This window comes from Schistocerca serialis, chromosome 5 (assembly GCF_023864345.2).
Source record: "Schistocerca serialis cubense isolate TAMUIC-IGC-003099 chromosome 5, iqSchSeri2.2, whole genome shotgun sequence".
NCBI lineage: Eukaryota > Metazoa > Arthropoda > Insecta > Orthoptera > Acrididae > Schistocerca > Schistocerca serialis.
Genome location: NC_064642.1, coordinates 673,930,956 through 673,954,021, shown reverse-complemented (window position 1 = coordinate 673,954,021; position 23,066 = coordinate 673,930,956).

Here is a 23,066-nt window from a genome sequence, read left to right as displayed (position 1 = left end):
CGTATCTCCAGCCGTTTAATATAAAGAATTACCTCTAATCTTAGAAGCGTGTTCGAGGTTATGCTGTTTTCTGTCATTTATCAGCCTATAAATGGAGCAGTGAGATGAACAGAAGTTTGCTGGCTGAAGGCAAAATGTTGTCTAATAACTCAATCAGAAAGTAGTTCGATGGCGTTTCCCTCATTCCTGTCTGACCAGAACCAAATTTGTGTATTGACAAGGACATAAGACTGAAAATAGTAGATACAACGTAGTCAAGTGTTATCTGATCATAACGTTTAAAAGGACTCTCACTCTGTGAATTAACTAGATAAGGATAGTTCATTACATTGCTGGTGTGACAGAGATTGCTACTTGGTAAGGAACAAATTTGATAAAATTTAATGTGACAAAATACAAAGTTGCTTTTCGATGAAATTTGTGACCTACCTAATGTGCCACTGTATAATTTCGTACTAGTTTAATTTGAGATTTGGAGTTAGTCAAAGATTAATTATTAAGAGGTTCATTATGAGCAAAATGTGTATTTTCTTTATTATAATTTCTGATTTTTGAATAGGTAACAGACGTAACAGAAACTGTTTTGAAGCCATTGTAGGCTGAGTGTTTTATATTCTTATTGATTGTGTTGAATGCTTACTCCTTTTTCCGATGTTTTGCATAGACATACTCTGTCTTTGTTGAGATACACTGATAGTCACCCCTGTAGTCAGTATTTGATTCTTATGTCTCAGGATTATTTAGTGTGTTTACATAATGAGTACCAACCTGTATTGGATATAAATGTCACCAATTGCTTAACATGATTTCATTTATAGAATTTTTGTAATGTTATGAATATATATGCGTAATGAGTACCAACCTGTATTGGACATAAGCGTGATTAATTGATTTAGGTAATTTGATTTATAGAATTTTTGTAATGTTATGTATAGTTGTGGCAATGGCCACTGTGGCAATGGTATTCTGTTGTGTGGTCTTGGCAAGTTAACTATTTCAAAAGATGTACTTTGAACCTTCCCAAGCATACAATTGAAAGAACAGCCCTCGGTCACTATTTTTAACAAATGAACCTGGTTTCAACATTGCTAGAAGTGTCTTCTTCAGAATTTAAATCAAATAAAGGTCTATATTCTATAACATGGTCACAGAATTATGACTAAAAACGTATGATAGGGTATAAGTACGGAATCATCGTAAAAGACTGACAGTACTTATATGTCATTTATAAAATAATAAATATGCCAAAAGGGCATTAGTCACAAAGATATTTAAGATAAAGAAAAATGTGATGTCGAGCCACTAAGGGCTGGTTGTTACTTCCGTGGTGCAGGTTGCAAAACGTTTGCAACCTGCACCACGCAAGCTCGCCATCACAGTTTTCTTTACCTTAAATATCTTTGTGACTAATGTCCTTCTGGCATAATTATTATTTTATAAGTGACATATAAGTACTGTCAGTCTTTTACGATGATTCCGTACTTATACCCTATCATACGTTTTTAGTCATAATTCTGTGACCATGTTATAGAATATAGACGATTCTTTGGTTTAAATTCTGAAGAAGACGCTCCTAGCAGTGTTGAAGCCAGGTTAATTTGTTAAAAATAGTGACTGAGGGCTGTTCTTCTTTCAATTGTAACTATTCACTGTCTCTGAACGTGCAGCCATGTACAAAATTTTGCTTCCCAAGCATAACAAGAAAAATAATAATAACGGATTGGTGTAGCGTCCTCCTCACGACACCGATTAAAAAATGTCCTGTACTGTCATTCCATCGGAAAGACAGCCCTGAGTCCATTTTCTTCGAAGATACCCAAGAGTGATGAAACGGAACTGGTTGACCCGTTCCATATTTTTCTCAACAAATTTCGGTGCAGAAGAATTATAGTGAGAGTTTATTTACTCTGCAGAAGTAAGTCTGCGGGTAACAAGCGGAAGAGAATGTACAAAGCGGTGTTTATTCATTTATTCATTGATTTTTATTTCGTGTGTGCCATGTTTCTTGGCATCCGTTCCCTTATGCGACATTGGACTGTATGAAAGAGATATTATGTGAAGTAGCAGAAAGTTTGCATGAGTAGAGTGGTTCTGTGGTAGGACAGTACCAACCCCCTAAACGCGAACACGTTTGGCATAGATAGTGTGCAAGTCAGGTCAGATAGGTCGTGAAGGCACGAGTATTGGCTCTGTCAGGTTGATGAACCATCCCCTCCACCACCTTTTGAACGAACAAAGTTTAGGCGAGGTATCCGCAGGTCCACTTGTTCCTGGTTGGCGGCGCTGGGCTGACGTGGAGACCCAACTCTCGATTTTGATAATGTTAATAAAGGTATTACAGTGTCTCAAATCGGCTCGTTAATATGGTCCAGATATTGAAATCAGGTGTGATATTACCACGAAACCCCAATAAGGGAGTTTATTTTCGTAATTTAGTCAAATTTAAGCTTTGCGTTTGTGCCTTGGTCAGGCCACGCACCGTGGGCCTTAAGCTCACGGTCGCATAATTGCTCTGTCTTTAACGGATTTAAATGTGGTCTTTCTTTTACAGCAATATTTTGGGGAATGTGTATTTATTTTTCATATGTTTCCTTTGTGTACGTGTTTTCCCGCCACGTGGTCGGTTGGAGCAATGAGCACATTGGTAAACTGCAGTCTCGGTCTGAAAATGTATAGTAGTCGAATGAATAACCCTACTGTGGTGGGTGAGTGTAAGACAGAGAAGGAATAATCTTGTTTGTCCGTATTTTGTTACATTTCTGTTGGCTACCGTAACTTGGCTACGTGTGTGGAATAGAATTGATGTGATAGTTAATGTTTCTTGTGCCCCCCCCCCCCCCCCATAACTGTTTGATTCATCTACAATAAAATACCCGATTTAAACCCTTGTATGTAGGAAAGTTCAGATTTTAATGCCCATTGATGGAATAAAGTCTTACAAAATTTTCCCGCCATATGATATGAAATGCTCTTCCCCACCAGCTCAGTAACGTGGTGTTTTTTCTGAAAGCAAGATTAAATCAAAATTGGCAGTCATGGTTATGTGTACCATTTGCTACCCCTTCTTCAGCGTACATTTTAACGAAAATTGAAATATTTAGGCAAATACTCTTCTGCCGTGACCGGTTTCGCTTGGAGTGTCTTTGCTGAACTTGTTCTGCGTGACCTATAGTAATTCATTGTAATATACATGGGTTTAAGTATAATTGTGTGCCTGCATAGAATTACATTGAAGACACGTCTGCGCTCCCCTCTCCCTTTCCATAATCACATGGCGAAAGTGAATCATGCTAACTAAAGAGACCAGTTATGATGACGTATATTCCAACAGATACACGGCTAGTTGTTGAAATGCCATCTATACCCTAGACTGATTATTTACTCCCCTCATCATAAAGAATTTGATAAACCATTACCACAGAGGGTAGCTTGCAGGAGCTGTAGGACATGATAAGCGGCGGTAATCTTCCTACACGGTCGAGTTTTAACATTAACTACACCACCACGCCAATACAAAGGTTACGTTGCAGTTCAAACGCTTAAGCATACAATTTAAAAACAGTTTATATCCAAGTACTTCAACCCTATTCGGAGAGGTCTCTTACAGTAACTTTATATCTTTATACATAAAGTACTACACCCTACCACTCTATACATTACTCCTTTACAGCTACTCCTGGTTACTGAATTCTACGTTTGGCTGTTACAGACGAGTTCTCTGCTCACAACTCGTTTACACGATGAAATATTCTAACCTCAATAGGAGACTTGTGGGAGAACACTTGTTCCTTTATCTATTCAGATACACAGAAAATATGGGTTATCAATCGTCGTGTTTCGCGCAGTTAGATACCTTATTCATACTAGGTGACAAGGTTCAAATGGCTCTAAGCACTATGGGACTTAACGTTTGAGGTCATCAGTCCCCTAGAGTTAGAACTACTTAAACCTAACTAACCTAAGGACATCACACACATCCATGCTCGAGGCAGGATTCGAACCTGCGACCCTAGCAGCCGCGTGGTTCCGGACTAGAACCGCTCCACCGCCGCGGCCGGCAGGTGACAAGGGCAAGACAATGTTTGTTCCCCTGAATATTCTGACAGAGATAAGACGCTTTTACTTGTTACGACTCATGCAAGCATTCACAGTAGGAGAAAAGTGCGAGATGGTGCATGTTCCTTCGTATATTCTTACATACGGAACATGTCAACTGCTACTCGTTGCTACTACTAGATGCAAGCTCTACAGAGATTGGAGACAGAAAATTTAAGATAATAAGTGTTACTTATTGGAAACTTACAGTGGTCAGCAAAAATATTTTAACCACTGCCCACCGCGACGCTGGATACCGCCTGGTGACGTTGCCCGCACATGACGTGGAAGTACGTAAGTGGAGCAGACGCGGACGAATGATCACCATAGCAAAGATGTGTCAAATGGGGAAATCCACTGAAATAAGCGACTCAGAGGAACTCAGACCGTGTGAACGAGTATCACGAAAACGGTGAAACTGGTCGAATTTTCACGTGCTACTGTCGTGACCATATACGGAAAGAGGTAGAAGACCAGTGAAAATACCACTAAGCGCTGAGTGGCTGGAAGTCGACGGCTCTTCACAGAATGTGGGGTTCAGAAACTTGTCTGCTCTGTAAAATAGGATAGATGGTGATCTATGGCATCTATGCCGAAAGAACACAATGCTGGTACATGCACAAGTGTTTCGGAGCACCGTTCATCGTACATAGTTGAACATGCATATCCGCAGCAGACCAACCATACATGTTCACATGTTGAGCCAACGACGTGTCAGTTACGTCTGTAGCGGGTAGGCGACCGTTGGGATTCGATCATTAATCACTGGAAACGAGTCAGCTCTTCTGGTGAATCAAATTTTTGTTACACTAGGTCGATGGTCATCTCTATAATGCCATCATCGAGGTGAACGGCGGCTCGAAACTTGTAGCGCGCCACGGGAGGCATTCTCCATGGGACCTGTTAGTAGTAATAGAAGACAGGCTGACAGCTGTGAACCACCTGCATCCACTCATGCCTTATGTCTTCCCCGATGGCGAAATTATCTCACAGTTTGTCACATCAGGCAACAAAATAAAAACTGTATGAGATATATCGAAGACAGAGACAGGTGGGGCCAATAAGGAAAAGGAAGAGGTAGTTCTAAAAATAAAGAGACATTGATAAAAAGTGCACATAGCGTTGCAAACCTGTTAAAAGAGTACTTTGGTTCTGTCACTGACAGCTTGGTGTTGTCAGGTTCGGTGAACAGTGCAATGGAGTATCTGAGATCATTCTTTACAAACAACTTCAGTAAAATGAGAATGATACTCACGTCTCCCAAAGAAGTAGCATCCATCATAAAATCCTTAAAATCTAAGTATTCGAGTGGTAGTTGTGGTTGTTTCGGGGAAGGAGACCAGACAGCGAGGTCATCGGTCTCATCGGGTTCGGGAACGACGGGGGCCGTGCCCTTGAAAGGAACCATCCCAGCATTTGCCTGGAGCGATTTAGGGAAATCACGGAAAACCTAAATCAGGATGGCCGGACGCGGGATTGAACCGTCGTCCTCCCGAATGCGAGTGCAGTGTCTAACCACTGCGCCACCTCGGTCGGTATCTATTCGAGTGGTAATGATAATATGTCAACAAAGTTAATCGAAGAGTGCTCATGCGATTGAGCTGTGTCTTGAGTTACTTCTGTAATCAATCCATTATCAGAGGAACATTTCAATACTGGTTAAAATGACCTGACAGTAACCCTCTTTACAAGAAGGGGGTTAAAGAGATACCATCAAACTATCGACCAATTTCACTTTCAAAAATATTTGAAAAGGTTGGGGTCAAGGGTCTCCTTAAGCACTAACCGCAAATAATATATTGTCCAAGTCACAGTTTGGGTTTTTTAAGGGATTTGCTGTAGAGATAGCTATTTACACATACAGTGAAAATGTACTTAAGTCATCAGATAACAAATTAGAGGCTGCAGGCATTTTCTGTGACCTGTTAAAAGCATGTGACTGTGCGAATCACAGCACCGGCAGTGCTACGGAATTGTTTGAGTCTTTCGTAAGTAACAGGAAACAAGGGGTGTCGTTGCTAAATACCTGTACATGAGCTGTTAGTCTTCATCTAACTGTGAATTAATTACACGTGGTGTTTCTCAAGGTTTCATCTTGTGTACGTTGCTTTTTCTTGTGTACAGTAATGACCTCAATGGTACGCATCTTAGAGTAAAAATCCTCGGAAATAACCCAGCCTGCGATTTCCGAGATAACGTTTCCTCTTTCCTCTCTGCTGCGTTCAAGATTTTCAGAGTTTCCGAAGTCTTATCCCGTTATCCTTCCGGCCCCGCTACAATAACGTCCGGCTGGTGCTGTATTGTGCTTCAGCGCTAAGGTGCCCAGACCGTCCGTCTTGGCACTTCTTGTGTGAAGCAGGAACAACATTCCTGTGCGGGCTTTTCCCCCCAGTGCTTGAGTTACGCCTGCCATTCCATTTCCACTGGCGTTCCAACCTCTACTAGAACTGGCAATCATTCTTTACGCCGTTTTGATAATAAAGACACTCCGTCACCTCTCATGTAATAAGCGTTAACAACTATTTACAAGGTGTACGTGACAACGTCAGTCTTCTTTAAATACATACGATGTATTACCTACCAAATGATACCTAATTCCGTTTGTAAACCCTGGCAAAGTATGTGGATGATTGCTTCTAAGGTGCGAAATTATAGCCACCTTAGCACTGTGCGTAAAGAATGAGAACGCCAAAGATCACAAATTTGTTTAACTCATGAGGAACGTCACAGAAACGCTGAGAAAAAAAAACTGACCTGGCAGGTGCTTAAAAATAGACGTGAAATATCCTGTACAAAGTTAGTTTAAGAAAAAATTTAAGTAAATAATCTAGTAACATGCTAGAACACGAACGGATCTCACCAGCAAGGTACATGGATATGAGATTTGACTAATTACAGCTAATGCAAAGGCATTTAAGCTTCTCCAGCTCAAATTTTATGTTTCATTAGAAAAAAATTCTTCCAGAAAGACTTTAAACATAATTCCAATTATTTTTTAATGAGGGCAGGTTTTTTTTTCTAATGGGTCCGTACGGACTCAACGCTCATGGTCTTGTTGGCGCTGCCGTCTAGCGATGTAGTTTACAAACTTAAACGCAATGGAGCCATGTAGAACGAGTGGGATTTCAAAATGGTTCAAATGGCTCTGAGCACTATGGGACTCAACTTCTGAGGTCATCAGCCCCTAGAACTTAGAACTACTTAAACCTAACTAACTTAAGGACATCACACACATCCAAGCACGAGGCAGGATTCGAACCTGCGACCGTAGTGGTCTCGCGGTTCCAGACTGCAGCGCCTAGAACCGCACGGCCACTCCGGCCGGCGGGCTTTCATGGACAGTGCAGAAATATCTGTAATGGTCCCATTGGGCTGGAAAACAGTTAAGTAGCGATCCTTCCCATTCTCCATATCCATATGAGAAATGGAAGTGCAAAATCCCTAGTATGTGGTACAATGGAGTGTATCCTCTGCCATTCGCTTATCAGTGATTTCACATTGTAGAAGTAGATACTGGGTGTAATGGGTATAATTCAGTCTATTTTATCTGTGGCATTGTAATATGTTTTCACACCAGTGTGGTGATTGTTTCCTCTCTTTGTCGATACGTTTTCCCACAAAAGTGTAACATATTTTACGACATGATGTTTTCTTGTCCATCGTACTGCACAACTTAGTGAGCTACCCCTGTCAGTATAGATCAACCGTTTTGCATCCATATGTCCATAATTCAACACTTGACCTGCTGTCCAGGGGAAATAACCTACCTATAAAACACACATCTCGTAGTGTCTATAATTATTATCCTGAAAATGACGTGAATATTGAAATAATGTTGTTCAGCACAACGTCCTCAGTCAAGGACGCCCATACCTATGGGGAAAGTAGGGCGGCCGAGGCACCCCCCCCCCCCCCCCCCCCGTCTCACCCCTGGCTCTCAGAGAAGGGTAAAAATGTAGAATATTCAGGTATGTTTCTTTCAAGAAAACGATTTAGAAGTCAGTTTTACACAGATTTTTAACGTGGTGGGAACTGAAAACATTTTATATCTACTTGTAAGTCGCAATTCTTTTTCCAAAATATTAAAAATATACCATAACCTCAGAACTCGCCACCCCCCGCCCCTCTCCCTAGAAACTATCGTATGGGCGCCCTTGTCTACTCTTATACCCCTTACACGCAGCACAGTTGTTCCGTACATGTAAATAAATACCTGCAAGCGATCATCATTCTGAAACGGGTTATTAACAGTAATTACACTTGTAGTGTGACCTGCGAGCTGTTCAATAAAAATAGCGTGTAACAATGTACGTAGTACAGTCTCGGTTATGAGAGGCCGGCGTGGCATCAGAGAACAAAATTAATTCCGTTGTCACATATGAAAGTCCCTCGAGGGTGTTGGAGTCGGGAGCAAAAGCGACCTGCAGTTAGCTGTGTTTCAAAATTTACTTCATTAGTTTTCATGTCATATTGCCGCGAGTGCAGAGCGCAAAAAACGCCCACCCTCTGTGCCAAATGAATCAAAACGATCCCGGCCGCAGCTAGCAGCGGTCGCTCTCGCGCACACACACGCGAACACACCCACACGCGAACACACCCACACGCGTATACACACACACAAACCCACGATACCGTGCCTGGGCCCGAACAGCGTTGCCTGGGTGCGGGATATAAATCTGAGTGTTTATCATTCATGATTAGCAGCGGCAACAACTGCGCCTCTGATAATTTATTAAGCCGCGTGTTTGGCGTCGGTGATTAGCAGCGGGCGCCAACACGATTACAATTTATGCGACACCTGGCAAAAAAAGGGAGCGGCGTGCTGTGCCATGCCATCTCACCTATCTTCACCCCGTTGCTGCTGTGTACCGTTTTGGCCGGAGGAGACAATCTGACTCTGCAAGTACATCTACATCCACATTCCGAGAACCACTTTGAATTGCATGTCAGTGGGTACTTTCCCCTTATTCCAGTTATTAGAGCTTCTTATAACTCCCTTCAAGTATGCAGCACTGGAAGAATGAACGTCTCTGAGTGCGTTATACGATGGTCGTTGAATAAGTAATGCCCCAGATTGTTTTTAAGAGAACCCGTTAATATACATAGACAAACGTCCTTGTTGGTGCTTCACATTTGATGTTTGTTCTGTGCGCCGGTAAAGTTTCGAACCGTTCTGGGAGATGACAGAGCCGTAGTACAGCGTCAAAGTGGAGTCTACACACGACCACCTTACAAGCAGCGTGCTGTTATTGAATTTTTGCGTATAGAAAAAAAAAAACGTTGTGAAAATCCATAAACGCTTCTGTGTAGTCTATGGCGATGCTACAGTTGATAAGGGTACAGGTGGGCGATGGGTAAAGAAAGTTACAGCCTCAGTAAATGCAGAAACAGAGTTCCATGATCAGTCACGCACGGACTGTCCTGTCGCAGCCACTGCCCCAATCATGCTGATCGTGCTGATGCCATTATTCGTATTGACTAGCGCATCACAACTCGACAGTTGGCTCTACAGTTGTCGGCCTGGATTGGAAGTCGTCAGCAATGATCGAGACTCTCGGATATTCAAAGATGAGCGCCACGAGTGCTCACAGCGGACCACAACATTCAAAGAAAGGCCACTTCATCTGAATTGTTGGAGCGTTTTGAGACCGACGGAGAGGCATTTCTGTCACGGATCGTTTCGGGGGACGAAAGCTGGATGCACAACTTCGTGCCGGAAACCGAAAGGCAGTCCATGGAGTGGCATCATCATCATTCATCGCAAAAGAAGAAATTCAAGACAACCCCCTCTGCCGCAAAAGTCGTGATGACAGTCTTCTGGGGTTGTGATGGCGTCATTCTCGTGGATGTGATGCCAAGAGGGTCAACCATCAATCAGATCCATACGTGAAGACTCTGAATAAACTCAAGAACCGTTTCCGACGTGCTCGATCGGACAAGAATCCTCCATAAATCTTGCTCCAACACGATAATGCATGCCCACATACAAGTCTGAGAACCCAGGAACACATCGTCAAATTGCCTCATCCACCCTACAGTCCAGACCTGGTACCCTCGGACTTCCATCTCTTTGGGCCGCTTAAAGCTTCTCTACGGGGAATACACTTTGAAGGTGACGAGAGTGTCAGTCATGCAGTGAAAATATGGCTTCGGCTAAGGGACAAGAGCTTTTACCAGCAGGGAACACATGCTCTTCCACAATGTTGGCGTACGGCCACAGAACTTGATGGAGACTACGTAGAAAAACGGGACATGGACAAGACATGTTGATCTATATTGTCACCAAATTCTGACACTTAACAATAAATATGTTCCGAGAAAAAAAAGTGTGAGGCATTACTTATTGAACGACCCTCGTAATAAATCTAATCTTGTAGTAATAACGAGTGCGATACGTAGGGGCTTCTACGTGTGTATAGACCTAACTCATTATTTAAATCTGGTTCTTAAAACTTTATAAGTAGGTTTCCTCTGGGCAGATTGCATCTGTTTTCAAGTGTTTGCCAATTCAGCTTGCTTCAGCATATCTGTGAGACTGTTCCCACGGGTCAAACAAGTCGGTGAAATTTTGTACTGCCTTTTGTCCATACGTTCAATATAGTCTGTTAGTCCTATCCGGTTTGGATACCGCACACGTGAACAGCATTGTAAGACGTGTCACATTCTCTTCGTAGAGTGATTGCATTTCACCAGTATTATAGCAACAAACCTAAGCCTTCACCTCATTTACCTGCGACTGAACCCATGTGATCGTTCCATTTCATACCCCATAAATTCTAACACCAAGGTATTGGTATGAGTTGACCGATTCCAAACGTTGATACTGTAGTCGTAAAATTCAACCCTTTTAAAAAATGTCATAATTATTGCTTCGAACTTCTGATAGCATTCTTTATTTAGCAAACATCTTCGGTCGACAAACTATCATCTGGATCTTGTATACCAGCTGAAAAGATACGTCAGTAGTATTACAAGAATGAGATTTTTACTCTGCAGCGGAGTGTGCGCTGACATGAAACTTCCTGGCAGATTAAAACTGTGTGCCGGACCGAGACTCGAACTCGGTACCTGGTTCTCAGGAGAGCTTCTGTAGAGTTTGGAAGGTAGGAGACGAGGTACTGGCAGAAGTAAAGCTACGAGGAGGGGGGAGTGAGTCATGCTTGGGTAGCTCAGATGATAGAGCACTTGCCCGCGGAAGGCAAAGGTCCCGAGTTCGAGTCTCGGTCCGGCACACAGTTTTAATCTGCCAGGAAGTTTTGTAGTATTACAAGATTAAAATGTCACAATTTGTTAACTGATGTAAATGTTAATGACAACACATATGCAATAAAATGCAGTTTACTCACTTCAAAGTATTTAAAGCATTGTATTATTTAACCTGCTCTAGTTATGCCCATCAGGCCGTCTCTTACATCGGACCAGGATTTCACATTTACAACCTTACTCGTATCATAGTTACCTAACAAATAACCAAAAACCACCGACGGAAAAATTGCAGTTCCAAGAAGTAGTTTTGCGACATGAAAGGAAGTTGGTAGGTCCATTTCTACATATGCAAGGTGATGTCTATTCAAATTTCCCGCCAGTCGCGTAACATTGCTGCTAGTAGTGCCACTATCAGTATGCAAGACAGGTTTGCTTTAAATAAACGCTGTAACGCTCATGAGCGGGACCAATGATGTTAGTCAAGAATGCCTTTAAGGCGACTAAGACTCCATTATGAACACCTCAGTGAGTTTGAATGCGTTCTTGCAATAGGGCTGCGAGAAGCTGGATGTTCCTTCTGTGGTACTGCAGAAAGACTTGGCTGTACTGCAACCACTGTACATGATTGCTGGCGGCTATCGTCACAAGAATGAACGGTCGCAAGATGACCGGAGATCCGGACGGCCACGTGGCACTACCGAGAGGGAAGACCATCGTGTTCGGCGTACGCCTGCATCTGCAGCAGCAATTCTAGCAGCAGTTGGCACCACAATGACACAAAGAACTGTTACAAATCGGTTACTTCAAAGACAGCTCCGAGCGTGCATTTCACTGACCCCTAACCACCATTTGCGACTTCAGTGGTGTCAACGAGAGCTCATTTGATAGCAGTTTGGAGATCTCCTGTGATACCTGGAGCTATGGTCTGGGGTGCAATTTCGCAGGAGCATCCTGATGCATCCTGATGGCAAATTTGTAGGTCAGTCTGGCGAACTGGTATGTTGTGCTGCCATTCCTGAATAGCATTCCAGGAGGTGTTTTCCAGCAGTATAACGCTCTCCCACATGCTGCTGTCGTAACCCAACATGCTCTACGGAGTGTCGACATGTTGCTTTACCCTGTCCCATTATCATATATGTCTCCAAATGAGCCCATATGGGACATTATCGCACGACAGCTCCAGCGTCATCCACAATCAGCAATAACCGTCCCTGTATTGACTGACCAAGTGCAACAAGTGTGGACCTTCATCCCAAAAACTGACATCTGGCACATGTAAAATACAAGGCATCCAGATTGCGTGCTTGCAGTCAACATTCTGGCGGTTATAACAATTATTACTGTACCAGCATTTCACATTTGTAATGACTTATCTCACGCTGTGATCTTGAAATGTTAATCACTTAAATATGTAACCTAGACAAATGTAATCCCGAAATTTCATTACTCTACATTAATTATTGTTTGATGTTGAAGTTTTTTCCGCCACTGTAGTTACCTAAGAATTAACAGTTTTAATGAGAAGTGTTATTATACTGATTTGAGTATCCTTAATGACTAAATAAATAATACTGACTACTAGTTGATAAAGTTAATGCTAGCAGTACTTGTACTACTGCTGCTGCCACCGTTAATAATAATAATAATAATAATAATAATAATAGTAATAATAATAATAATAATAATAGAACACAAAGTGACACACATGTTAGATATAGAAGAAAAATTTCAGCTGACATATATAGAATACAAAGACACAAATACAGACATTAGACCATTCTTGCATAGACCGCCAAATAACCCACAAGTCGAAACATCAATAAAAACTATCAACACAATCATACACAACAAAATAAATGAAAACACAACTATGGGAGAGTTACAACTACTGGTTTATATAGGAGCACTCACTACACTAAAATACACACTAGGCAGAGATCAGAACCAACCAACACACAGAAGAAACCCACAAAACCAGCATGGCAACACAGGCTACAGATCAGAATAGAAAGACTGAGAAAAGACATCGGACAGCTAACACAATTTATAAGAAATGAAATGTCAGAAAAAAAACGAAAAAGGTTAGGTAAAATCTCACAACAAGAAGTGATTGAGCAATTAGATGAAAAGAAGCAGAAATTACAAGCATTGGCCAAACGACTTAGAAGATACAAAAAAAGTGAAAATACAAGGAAACAAAACCAAACATTCAACACAAACCAAAAGAAATTTACCAGGCAATAGATAACACACACATTAAAATAGACAATCCACCAAACATAACAGACATGGAACACTTCTGGAGCAACATATGGTCAAACCCGGTACAACATAACAGGAATGCACGGTGGATACAAGCAGAAACAGACACATACAAGATGATACCACAAATGCCTGAAGTGATAATTTTGCAACATGAAGTCACCCAAGCAATTAATTCTACTCACAATTGGAAAGCCCCTGGAAATGATTAAATAGCAAATTTCTGGTTAAAGAAGTTCACCTCAACACATTCACATCTAACTAAATTATTTAACAGTTACATTGCAGAACCATACACATTCCCTGATACACTTACACATGGAATAACTTATCTGAAACCTAAAGATCAAGCAGACACAGCAAACCCAGCTAAATATCGCCCCATAACATGCCTACCAACAATATACAAAATATTAACTTCAGTCATTACACAGAAATTAATGACACATACAACACAGAACAAAATTATAAATGAAGAACAAAAAGGCTGTTGCAAAGGAGCACGAGGATGTAAAGAGCAACTGATAATAGATGCAGAGGTGACATATCAAGCTAAAACTAAACAAAGGTCGCTACACTATGTATACATTGATTACCAAAAAGCTTTTGATAGTGTACCCCACTCATGGTTACTACAAATATTGGAAATATACAAAGTAGATCCTAAATTGATACAGTTCCTAAACATAGTAATGAAAAATTGGAAAACCACACTTAATATTCAAATAATATCACATCACAGCCAATACAGATTAAGCGTGGAATATACCAAGGAGACTCATCAAGTCCTTTCTGGTTCTGCCTTGCTCTGAACCCACTATCCAACATGCTAAATAATACAAATTATGGATACAATATTCCTGGAACATACCCACACAAAATCACACACCTGCTATACATGGATGATCTAAAACTACTGGCAGCAACAAATCAACAACTCAACCAATTACTAAAGATAACAGAAATATTCAGCAATGATATAAATATGGCTTTTGGAACAGACAAATGTAAGAAAAATAGCATAGTCAAGGGAAAACACACTAAACAAGAAGATTACATATTGGATAACCACAGCGACTGCATAGAAGCGATGGAAAAACAGATGCCTATAAATATTTAGGATACAGACAAAAAATAGGAACAGATAATACAAATATTAAAGAAGAACTAAAAGAAAAATATAGACAAAGACTAAAAAAAATACTGAAAACAGAATTGACAGCAAGAAACAAGATAAAAGCTATAATACTTATGCTATACCAATATTGACCTACTCATTTGGAGTAGTGAAATGGAGTAACACAGACCTAGAAGCACTCAATACATTTACACGATCACAATGCCACAAATATAGAATACATCACATACATTCAGCAACTGAAAGATTCACATTAAACAGAAAGGAAGGAGGAAGGGGATTTATCGACATAAAAAACCTTCATTATGGACAGGTAGACAATTTAAGAAAATTCTTTATAGAACGAGCAGAAACTAGCAAAATACGCAAAGCAATCACTCATATAAATACATCGGCTACACCACTGCAATTTCATAACCACTTCTACAACCCTTTAGATCACATAACATCAACAGATATGAAGAAAGTAAATTGGAAAAAGAAAACACTACATGGCAAGCACCCGTATCATCTAACACAGCCACACATCGATCAAGACGCATCCAACACATGGCTAAGAAAAGGCAATATATACAGTGAGACGGAAGGATTCATGATTGCAATACAGGATCAAACAATAAACACCAGATATTACAGCAAGCATATTATTAAAGATCCCAATACCACAGATAAACGTAGACTTTGCAAACAACAAATAGAAACAGTAGATCACATCACAAGTGGATGTACAATACTAGCAAATACAGAATACCCCAGAAGACATGACAATGTAGCTAAAATAATACATCAACAGCTTGCCTTACAACATAAACTTATAAAACAACATGTTCCCACATACAAGTATGCACAACAAAATGTACTGGAGAACGATGAATACAAATTATACTGGAACAGAACCATTGTAACAGATAAAACAACACCACATAACAAACCTGACATCATACTCACCAATAAAAAGAAGAAATTAACACAACTAATCGAAATATCCATACCCAATACAACAAATATACAAAAGAAGACAGGAGAAAAAATTGAAAAATACATCCAACTGGCTGAGGAAGTCAAGGACATGTGGCATCAGGATAAAGTTGACATTATACCAATTATACTATCAACTACAGGAGTCATATCACACAATATCCACCAGTACATCAATGCAATACAGCTACATCCAAACTTATATATACAACTACAGAAATCTGTAATTAGTGATACATGTTCAATTACCCGAAAGTTCCTAAATGCAATATAACACATACCATACAGCTAAAAGGAAGTGACGCTTGATCAAGGTCAGCGTCACTTTCCATTTTTAACCAGACTTAACGTCTGAGAAAGTAAAGAAAGAAAGAATAATAATAATATAGACAATTATGACAGTGGCCGATGTAAAAAGAATTTATATGCTTACAAAATAAGTAGCGAGTTCTGGGGAAAGGAAATTTTAGACTACTGCACCAGCTAAGAATACTGGGAAACGAGAAATACAGGGTGGTCTATTGATAGTGACAGGACCAAATATCTCACGAAATAAGCATCAAACAAAAAACTACAAAAAACGAAACTCGTCTAGCTTAAAGGGGGAAACCAGATGGCGGTATGGTTGGTCCGCTAGATGGTGCTGCCATAGGTCAATCGGATATCAACTGCGTTTTTTTAAAAATAGGCACCCCCATTTTTATTACATATTCGTGTAGTACGTAAAGAAATATGAATGTTTTAGTTGGACCACTTTTTTCGCTTTGTGATATATGGCGCTGTAATAGTCACAAACGTATAAGTACGTGGTATCACTTAGCATTTCGCCAGTGCGGACGGTATTTGCTTCGTGATACATTACCCGTGTTAAAATGGACCGTTTACCAATTGCGTAAAAGGTCGATATCATGTTGACGTATGGATATTGTGATCAAAATGCCCAACGAGCATGTGCTATGTATGCTGTTCGGTATCCTGGACGACATCATCTGAGTCTCCGGACCGTTCGGCGGATAGTTACGTTATTTAAGGAAACAGGAAGTGTTCAACCACATGTGAAACGTCAACCACGACCTGCAACAAATGATGTTGCCCAAGTAGGTGTTTTAGCTGCTGTCGTGGCTAATACGCACATCAGTAGAAGACAAACTGCGCGAGAATCGGGAATCTCAAAAACGTCGGTGTTGAGAATGCTACATCAACATCGATTTCACCCGTACATTTCTACGCACCAGGAAATGCATGGCGACAACTTTGAACGTCGTGTACAGCTCTGCCACTGGGCACAAAAGAAATTACGGGACGATGACAGATTTTTTGCACGCGTTCTATTTAGCGACGAAGCGTCATTCACCAACAAGCGGTAACGTAAACCGGCATGATATGCACTATTGGGCAACGGAAAATCCACGATGGCTCCGACAACTGGAACATCAGCGACCTTGGCGGGTTAATGTATGGTGCGGCATTATGGGAGGAAGGATAATTGGCCCCCATTTTATCGATGGCAATCTAAATGGTGCAATGTATGCTGATTTTCTACTTAATGTTTTACGGATGTTACTACAAAATGTTTCACTGTATGACAGAATGGCGATGTACTTCTAACATGATGGATGTCCGGCACATAGCTCGCGTGCGGTTGAAGCGGTATTGAATAGCATATTTCATGACTGGTGGATTGGTCGTCGAAGCACCATACCATGGCCCGCACGTTCAGCGGATCTGACGTCCCCGGATTTCTTTGTGTGGGGAAAGTCGAAGGATATTTGCCATCGTGATCCACCGACAACGTCTGCCATCATGTGACAGCGCATTGTCAATATATGTGCGAACATTACGGAAGGCGAACTACTCGCTGTTGAGAGGAATGTCGTTACACGTACTGCCAAATGCATTGAGGTTGATGGACATAATTTTTAGCATTTATTGCACTAATTTAGTATTTACAGGTAATCACGTTGTAACAGTACGCGTTCTCAGAAATCATAAGTTCATGAAGGTACATGTATCACATTGGAACAACCGAAATAAAATGTTCAAACGTATCTACGTTCTGTATTTTAATTTAAAAAATCTACCTGTTACCAACTGTTCGTCTAAAATTGTGAGCCATATGTTTGTGACTATTACAGCGCCATCTGTCACAAAGCGAAAAAAGTGGTCCAACTAAAACATTCATATTTCATTATGTACTACACGAATATGTAACAAAAAATGGGAGTTCCTATTTTAAAAAACGCAGTTGATATCCGTTTGACCTATGGCAGTGCCATCCAGCGGGCCAACCATAGCGCCATCTGGTTTCCCCCTTCAAGCTAGACAAGTTTCGTTCTTTGTAGGTTTTTCGTTTGACGCTTATTTCGTGAGATATTTGGCCCGGTCACGATCAATGGAGCACCCTGTATATGGTTGGAAAGAAGATTGCACGAGAGTAAAGAGTGTGTACACGGACGATTCTAATCATTATTGTTGCTATAGTAATATGTCATTAACAGTCTCCTGAAGCCGGAGATGTTGTCCATTTCTCTAATATAATGCGGGGGGTTATTCCTTAGTCGGGTCTCTGCTACTGAGAAGGATTTCGGGAAAGTGGCTGAATGATAGAGTGGGAGAGAAAGGATTTTGCTCTGATGGAAAAAGGTGTATCTGCCATGTTGTTCAGACTAGAGCGTCAAGCTCCATTTGAGAGCGTATGTTGGTAAGACAGTAGAGAAGACAGAGGATGTGGAAACCTCTGCGCTTGTCTGCATGCTGCCAGGATAGCTGAGCATATGATGGTGAAATATGATAATAGAGTCGAACATGATAGATACAAAGAACGCATGCATTGACCAGTTACAGACGAAAATTAAACCATTGACAAAAGGTCATAAAACCAGGAATCTGTCACTCAAAACGAAGGTATGACGCGCACAGTGATGTAACCACTTATGAACGAATCATATAATGAAAACTTTAATGCTCCCCACTAACACAGAGTTACCTCTTTTCACATCATAATATAAATTACATCGTCAATGTATAAATTATGCTAGACAAGGCAATTCATCATATTACATCAGTTGATAGTGATTTATATCTTGAGATTATGGAAGCCATGTACATGTGACTGTCATAACATTCATTTATCGTAGCATAAGAATCACAGCTTGCATAATTTTAAAATATGAATCACTGTTAGTGTATGGAAAATCTTCATGACCATGTTCAAATACCTCAGGGCCATGCAGCCAGGTGAGCCGTAGCGCCATTGAGTTAGTGGACTGTTCTGTCTGGCACTACTGGCTCAGGTCTAGTATCGACTATCCCCCTTGCGGCCCCATTGCCTGTATCTATGAGGAAGAGTTAGTATCTGTGGGTTTGCTTGCCGATATATATATATATATACGGGGTTCGTTGGCCCGAGAGGAAGGGCACGAAGTTGGGGGATAGACCTGCAGCCGTGTAGAACGAAACTGCAATGACATATTAATACCTTCAGCTACTGACGGGCGTTGATATATATCAATGGGGACAGGTGAAAATTTGTGCCCCTGACCGGGACTCGAACCTGGGCTCTTCTGCTTACTTGGCAAGAAATGTCCGAAAGAACAGGCACCATATCTACATAAGTATGTAGTTCTGCCAATACTTGCCATGACCTTCCTCTTCTGTGTGGATGCACATATATTACCCGAACTCTTACGGGACTTGGTAAGAATGTCTTCCACGAGTAATGAGTGTCCAGTAGGAGACCAGGTACTGGCAGAAGTAAAGCTGTGAGGACGGTACGTGAGTCGTGCTTGGGTAGCTCAGTTGTTAGAGCACTTGCCCGCGAAAGGTAAAGGTCCCGAGTTCGAGTCTAGGTCCGGCACACAGTTTTAATCTGCCAGAAAGTTTCAGTAATGAGTGTGTTGGGTAGGGACACTACGAATGTAATGTGTGGACATATAAGATGAGAAAGTGGGTCTCGCGGGAGGGGTCCGCGAGATAGTCCCTGCAGTCGCACTATCTTCTGTGCCCTCGTGGCTCAGATGGATATAGCGTCTGCAATGTAAGCAGGAGATCCCCGGCTCGAGGCCCGCTCGGGGCATGCATTTTCACCTGTCCCCGTTGATATATATCAACGCCTGTCAGCAGCTGAAGGTATTAATATATAATTCTAATTTATTATTTTCTGGTTTGTGCCCGACCCTCAGAGTTTTACTCGGTCGGCTCTTTGGTCGTAAATATAGGCCGCAATGTTGCACTACATCTACATCTACATGATTACTATGCAATTCACATTTAAGTTCTTCGTAGAGGGTTCATCGAACCACAATCATACTATCTCTCTACCATTCCAACCCGAACAGCGCGCGGGAAAAATGAACACCTAAACCTTTCTGTTCGAGCTCTGATTTCTCTTATTTTATTTTGATGATCATTCCTACCTATGTAGGTTTGGCTCAACAAAATATTTTCGCATTCGGAAGAGAAAGTTGGTGACTGAAATTTGGTAAATAGATCTCGCCGCGACGGAAAACGTCTTTGCTTTAATGACTTCCATCCCAACTCGCGTATCATATTTGCCACACTCTCTCCCCTGTTACGTGATAATACAAAACGAGCTGCCCTTTTTTGCACCCTTTCGATGTCCTCCGTCAATCCCACCTGGTAAGGATCCCACACCGCGCAGCAATATTATAACAGAGGACGAACGAGTGTAGTGTAAGCTGTCTCTTTAGTGGACTTGACAGTAGTTTCTTTGGAAGTTTGTCCCGCTATAATATTGTATTATATTGCCTTCCCTTATTATTTTCTGGTTTGTACCCGACCCTCAGAGTTTTACTCGGTCTGCTCTTTGGTCGTAAATACAAGCCGTAGTATTGTACTAAGACACCAGTTTCGTTGGAGGTTTGTCCCGCTATTATATTGCTTCTCCTTTCTGGTACTTACCTGATCATTAATGCTCTAATGAATCGGCTCCTGGTCGTAAACACAGCGGGAACAATTGTACTAAGGTACAGGTTGCCGTTAAGCAAAAGAGTTAGACGTTAACCGGTTCAATTCTTTGATTGTAATTGCATTTTTCAGTCATTAGTTATAATCTGAACAATCTGTTGTACTAAGCTGTTCATTGCCGTGTTTGAAAGATCGGCTCATTATTGACGTATTTTAGCTGGATCTTGTGGCTCCGCCGAGTGAGTTCTCTTGTAATAAGTGTTCACAAGTAATGTTTTAAGATGTTCCTTCAGAGCGGTCTTAATAACTGACAATCAGTTTAACTTTGAAAATATTAACAACCAACTGTCACCAGGGCTTTAGTCAAAATAAAATTGTCAGAAGGGACGGGTTGGGATCCAGTCGCACCTTGGTTGCCGATTCAGATTAAGAGGTTGGTTGCATTGTCATATTGTTTCCTAATCTGTTTAACCTTTAAACACAGGTGCGTATCTTAACCCCGAACCTTTCAACATACAACCTCCAAATTAAAAGTTACGTCATCTGCTTTAAGTAACTGAGTCACTCTTGTATTCAATGATGCTTATATTGTTTTCATGTGTTGCAGAAGGGCTTTTAGTAAGACAGACTGTGTCCAGCGCGGTAGTAAACACTGCTGTTTCACCCGATAACGGGCGGGCTGCAGGTTCGGCCGTCTTGTAATCATTGCCATATTGCTTACTGTTTTGCAATACAGCATTTCAGATTTCTTTGTAAAAGCATATTCAACTGAAGGTTTAAGATCAAAAGGATTTTGCAGATTTGTTCATTTTGTTAAAGAAAATTTTATGGTTATATATCGTTAAATAAACAGCTTGTGTGAAAAGAAAGTTATGTTGGTGGGTCCTCCCTTCCACGTTTTCCTTAATTCCAGTAAGTACCGCGTCTCACTGTGTACGTTCGTTTTTTGACAAGTGAGAGAGCACGATTGCAAGCAGAATTTAAACAAAAACGACCATCTCTATTTATAGGTTTACTTGCTAATTTAATTTTAACCGCTTCCTTAATAAAAGTATCGCAATAGTTGGAAATGCATGACAGAATCTCCGTGTTGTTACTATCCATCGGACGACCGGTACCAAGACAATGTTCTGCAGCGGCGGATTCTCTGCGCTGTGGTAAGGGTCTGAGCCGCTCATGCTCAGTACAGCGGCACTCCACACGCCTGACAGTCTGAGGGAATACGCTAGAAATTCGTCTTACGAAACCTAGAAGGATCCTGATCTTAGATGGCGGTCGAAAATCAAACTTCTTCATCATGTTACCACAAAATACGACCAATCCTATGCGAAATGCTGCCTGCGTAAGGCAAAAAAGGCCGTAGATTTTGGTGCTACCTCGGTATTATCATCACTCACCCGATGCATAGTTGACCGATATCGTAAAGGACGACTAATCTATCGTGCGCTGTAGCCATTCTGACGAAAGGTTATTTCTAGGTCAGCTAACTCAGCTGACAAACTCTCGTGGTCCGGGATGACATTGGCCCTGTGAGCCAAGGTACGAAGTACCACTTCACTTTGAGCCGGATGGTAGCAGCTATCAGCCTGTACCTACAAGTCATTATGAGTAGGTTTCCTATAAACGGCAGGTCCCATCGTACCATCGCCCTCCCTCCTGAACAATATATCAGGGAAGGGAAGACAGCCATCATTTGCCTCTACCGTCTTGGAACGAATATTCGGGTGATTTGAAATCAACTGTTCCAAAATGTCTTTCAAATTCTCACAGCCATGAGGACAAACAACGAAGATATTGTCTACATGCCTGAAAAAACAAGCAGGTTTCAAAGGCGCCAACTCCAGGGCGCGTTCCTCAAAAGCTTCTATATACAAAATGGCAGTAATGGGTGACAACGGGCTTACCGTCGTACTCCATCTGTCTGCTCGCTGTAATGGTCATTGAATGAAAATTAGGTAGAAGTCAAAACACGTCGAAACAGATTAGTTAATCCAGCACCAACCATAACCTCAGTCAACCGTAACGAGTCAGACAGAGGAACTTGCGTGAAGATAGAGACCACATCAGCAATCTCACTCTACTCCTGCGATGTTTATCCAACCTCCGCAAGCAACAATACGTTTCCTCCCCATAAATAATGTGAGACCTTAGTTTTTGCCGGCATATGCAATGTTCAAATAGCTTACGGCAATGCAGCCGATTGACGTCGTCGACAATCGCCGATATTTCGGCAGCAGCACACCCTGCCATTTTCAAGGCAAAACTGCAGCAAGTAAGCACTGTGCGAACGAATTTAAAACCTCGGTTTTAAGAGAAACTCCCCAAAGATAGCAAAGTGAAAGCCCGTTGTCACCTATTATCGCCATTTTGTTTATGCAAGATTTTGAGGAACGTGCCTTGGAGTCGGCAGCTTTGAAACCTGCGTGTATTTTTCAGTTATATAGAGAATAAATTCGTCGTT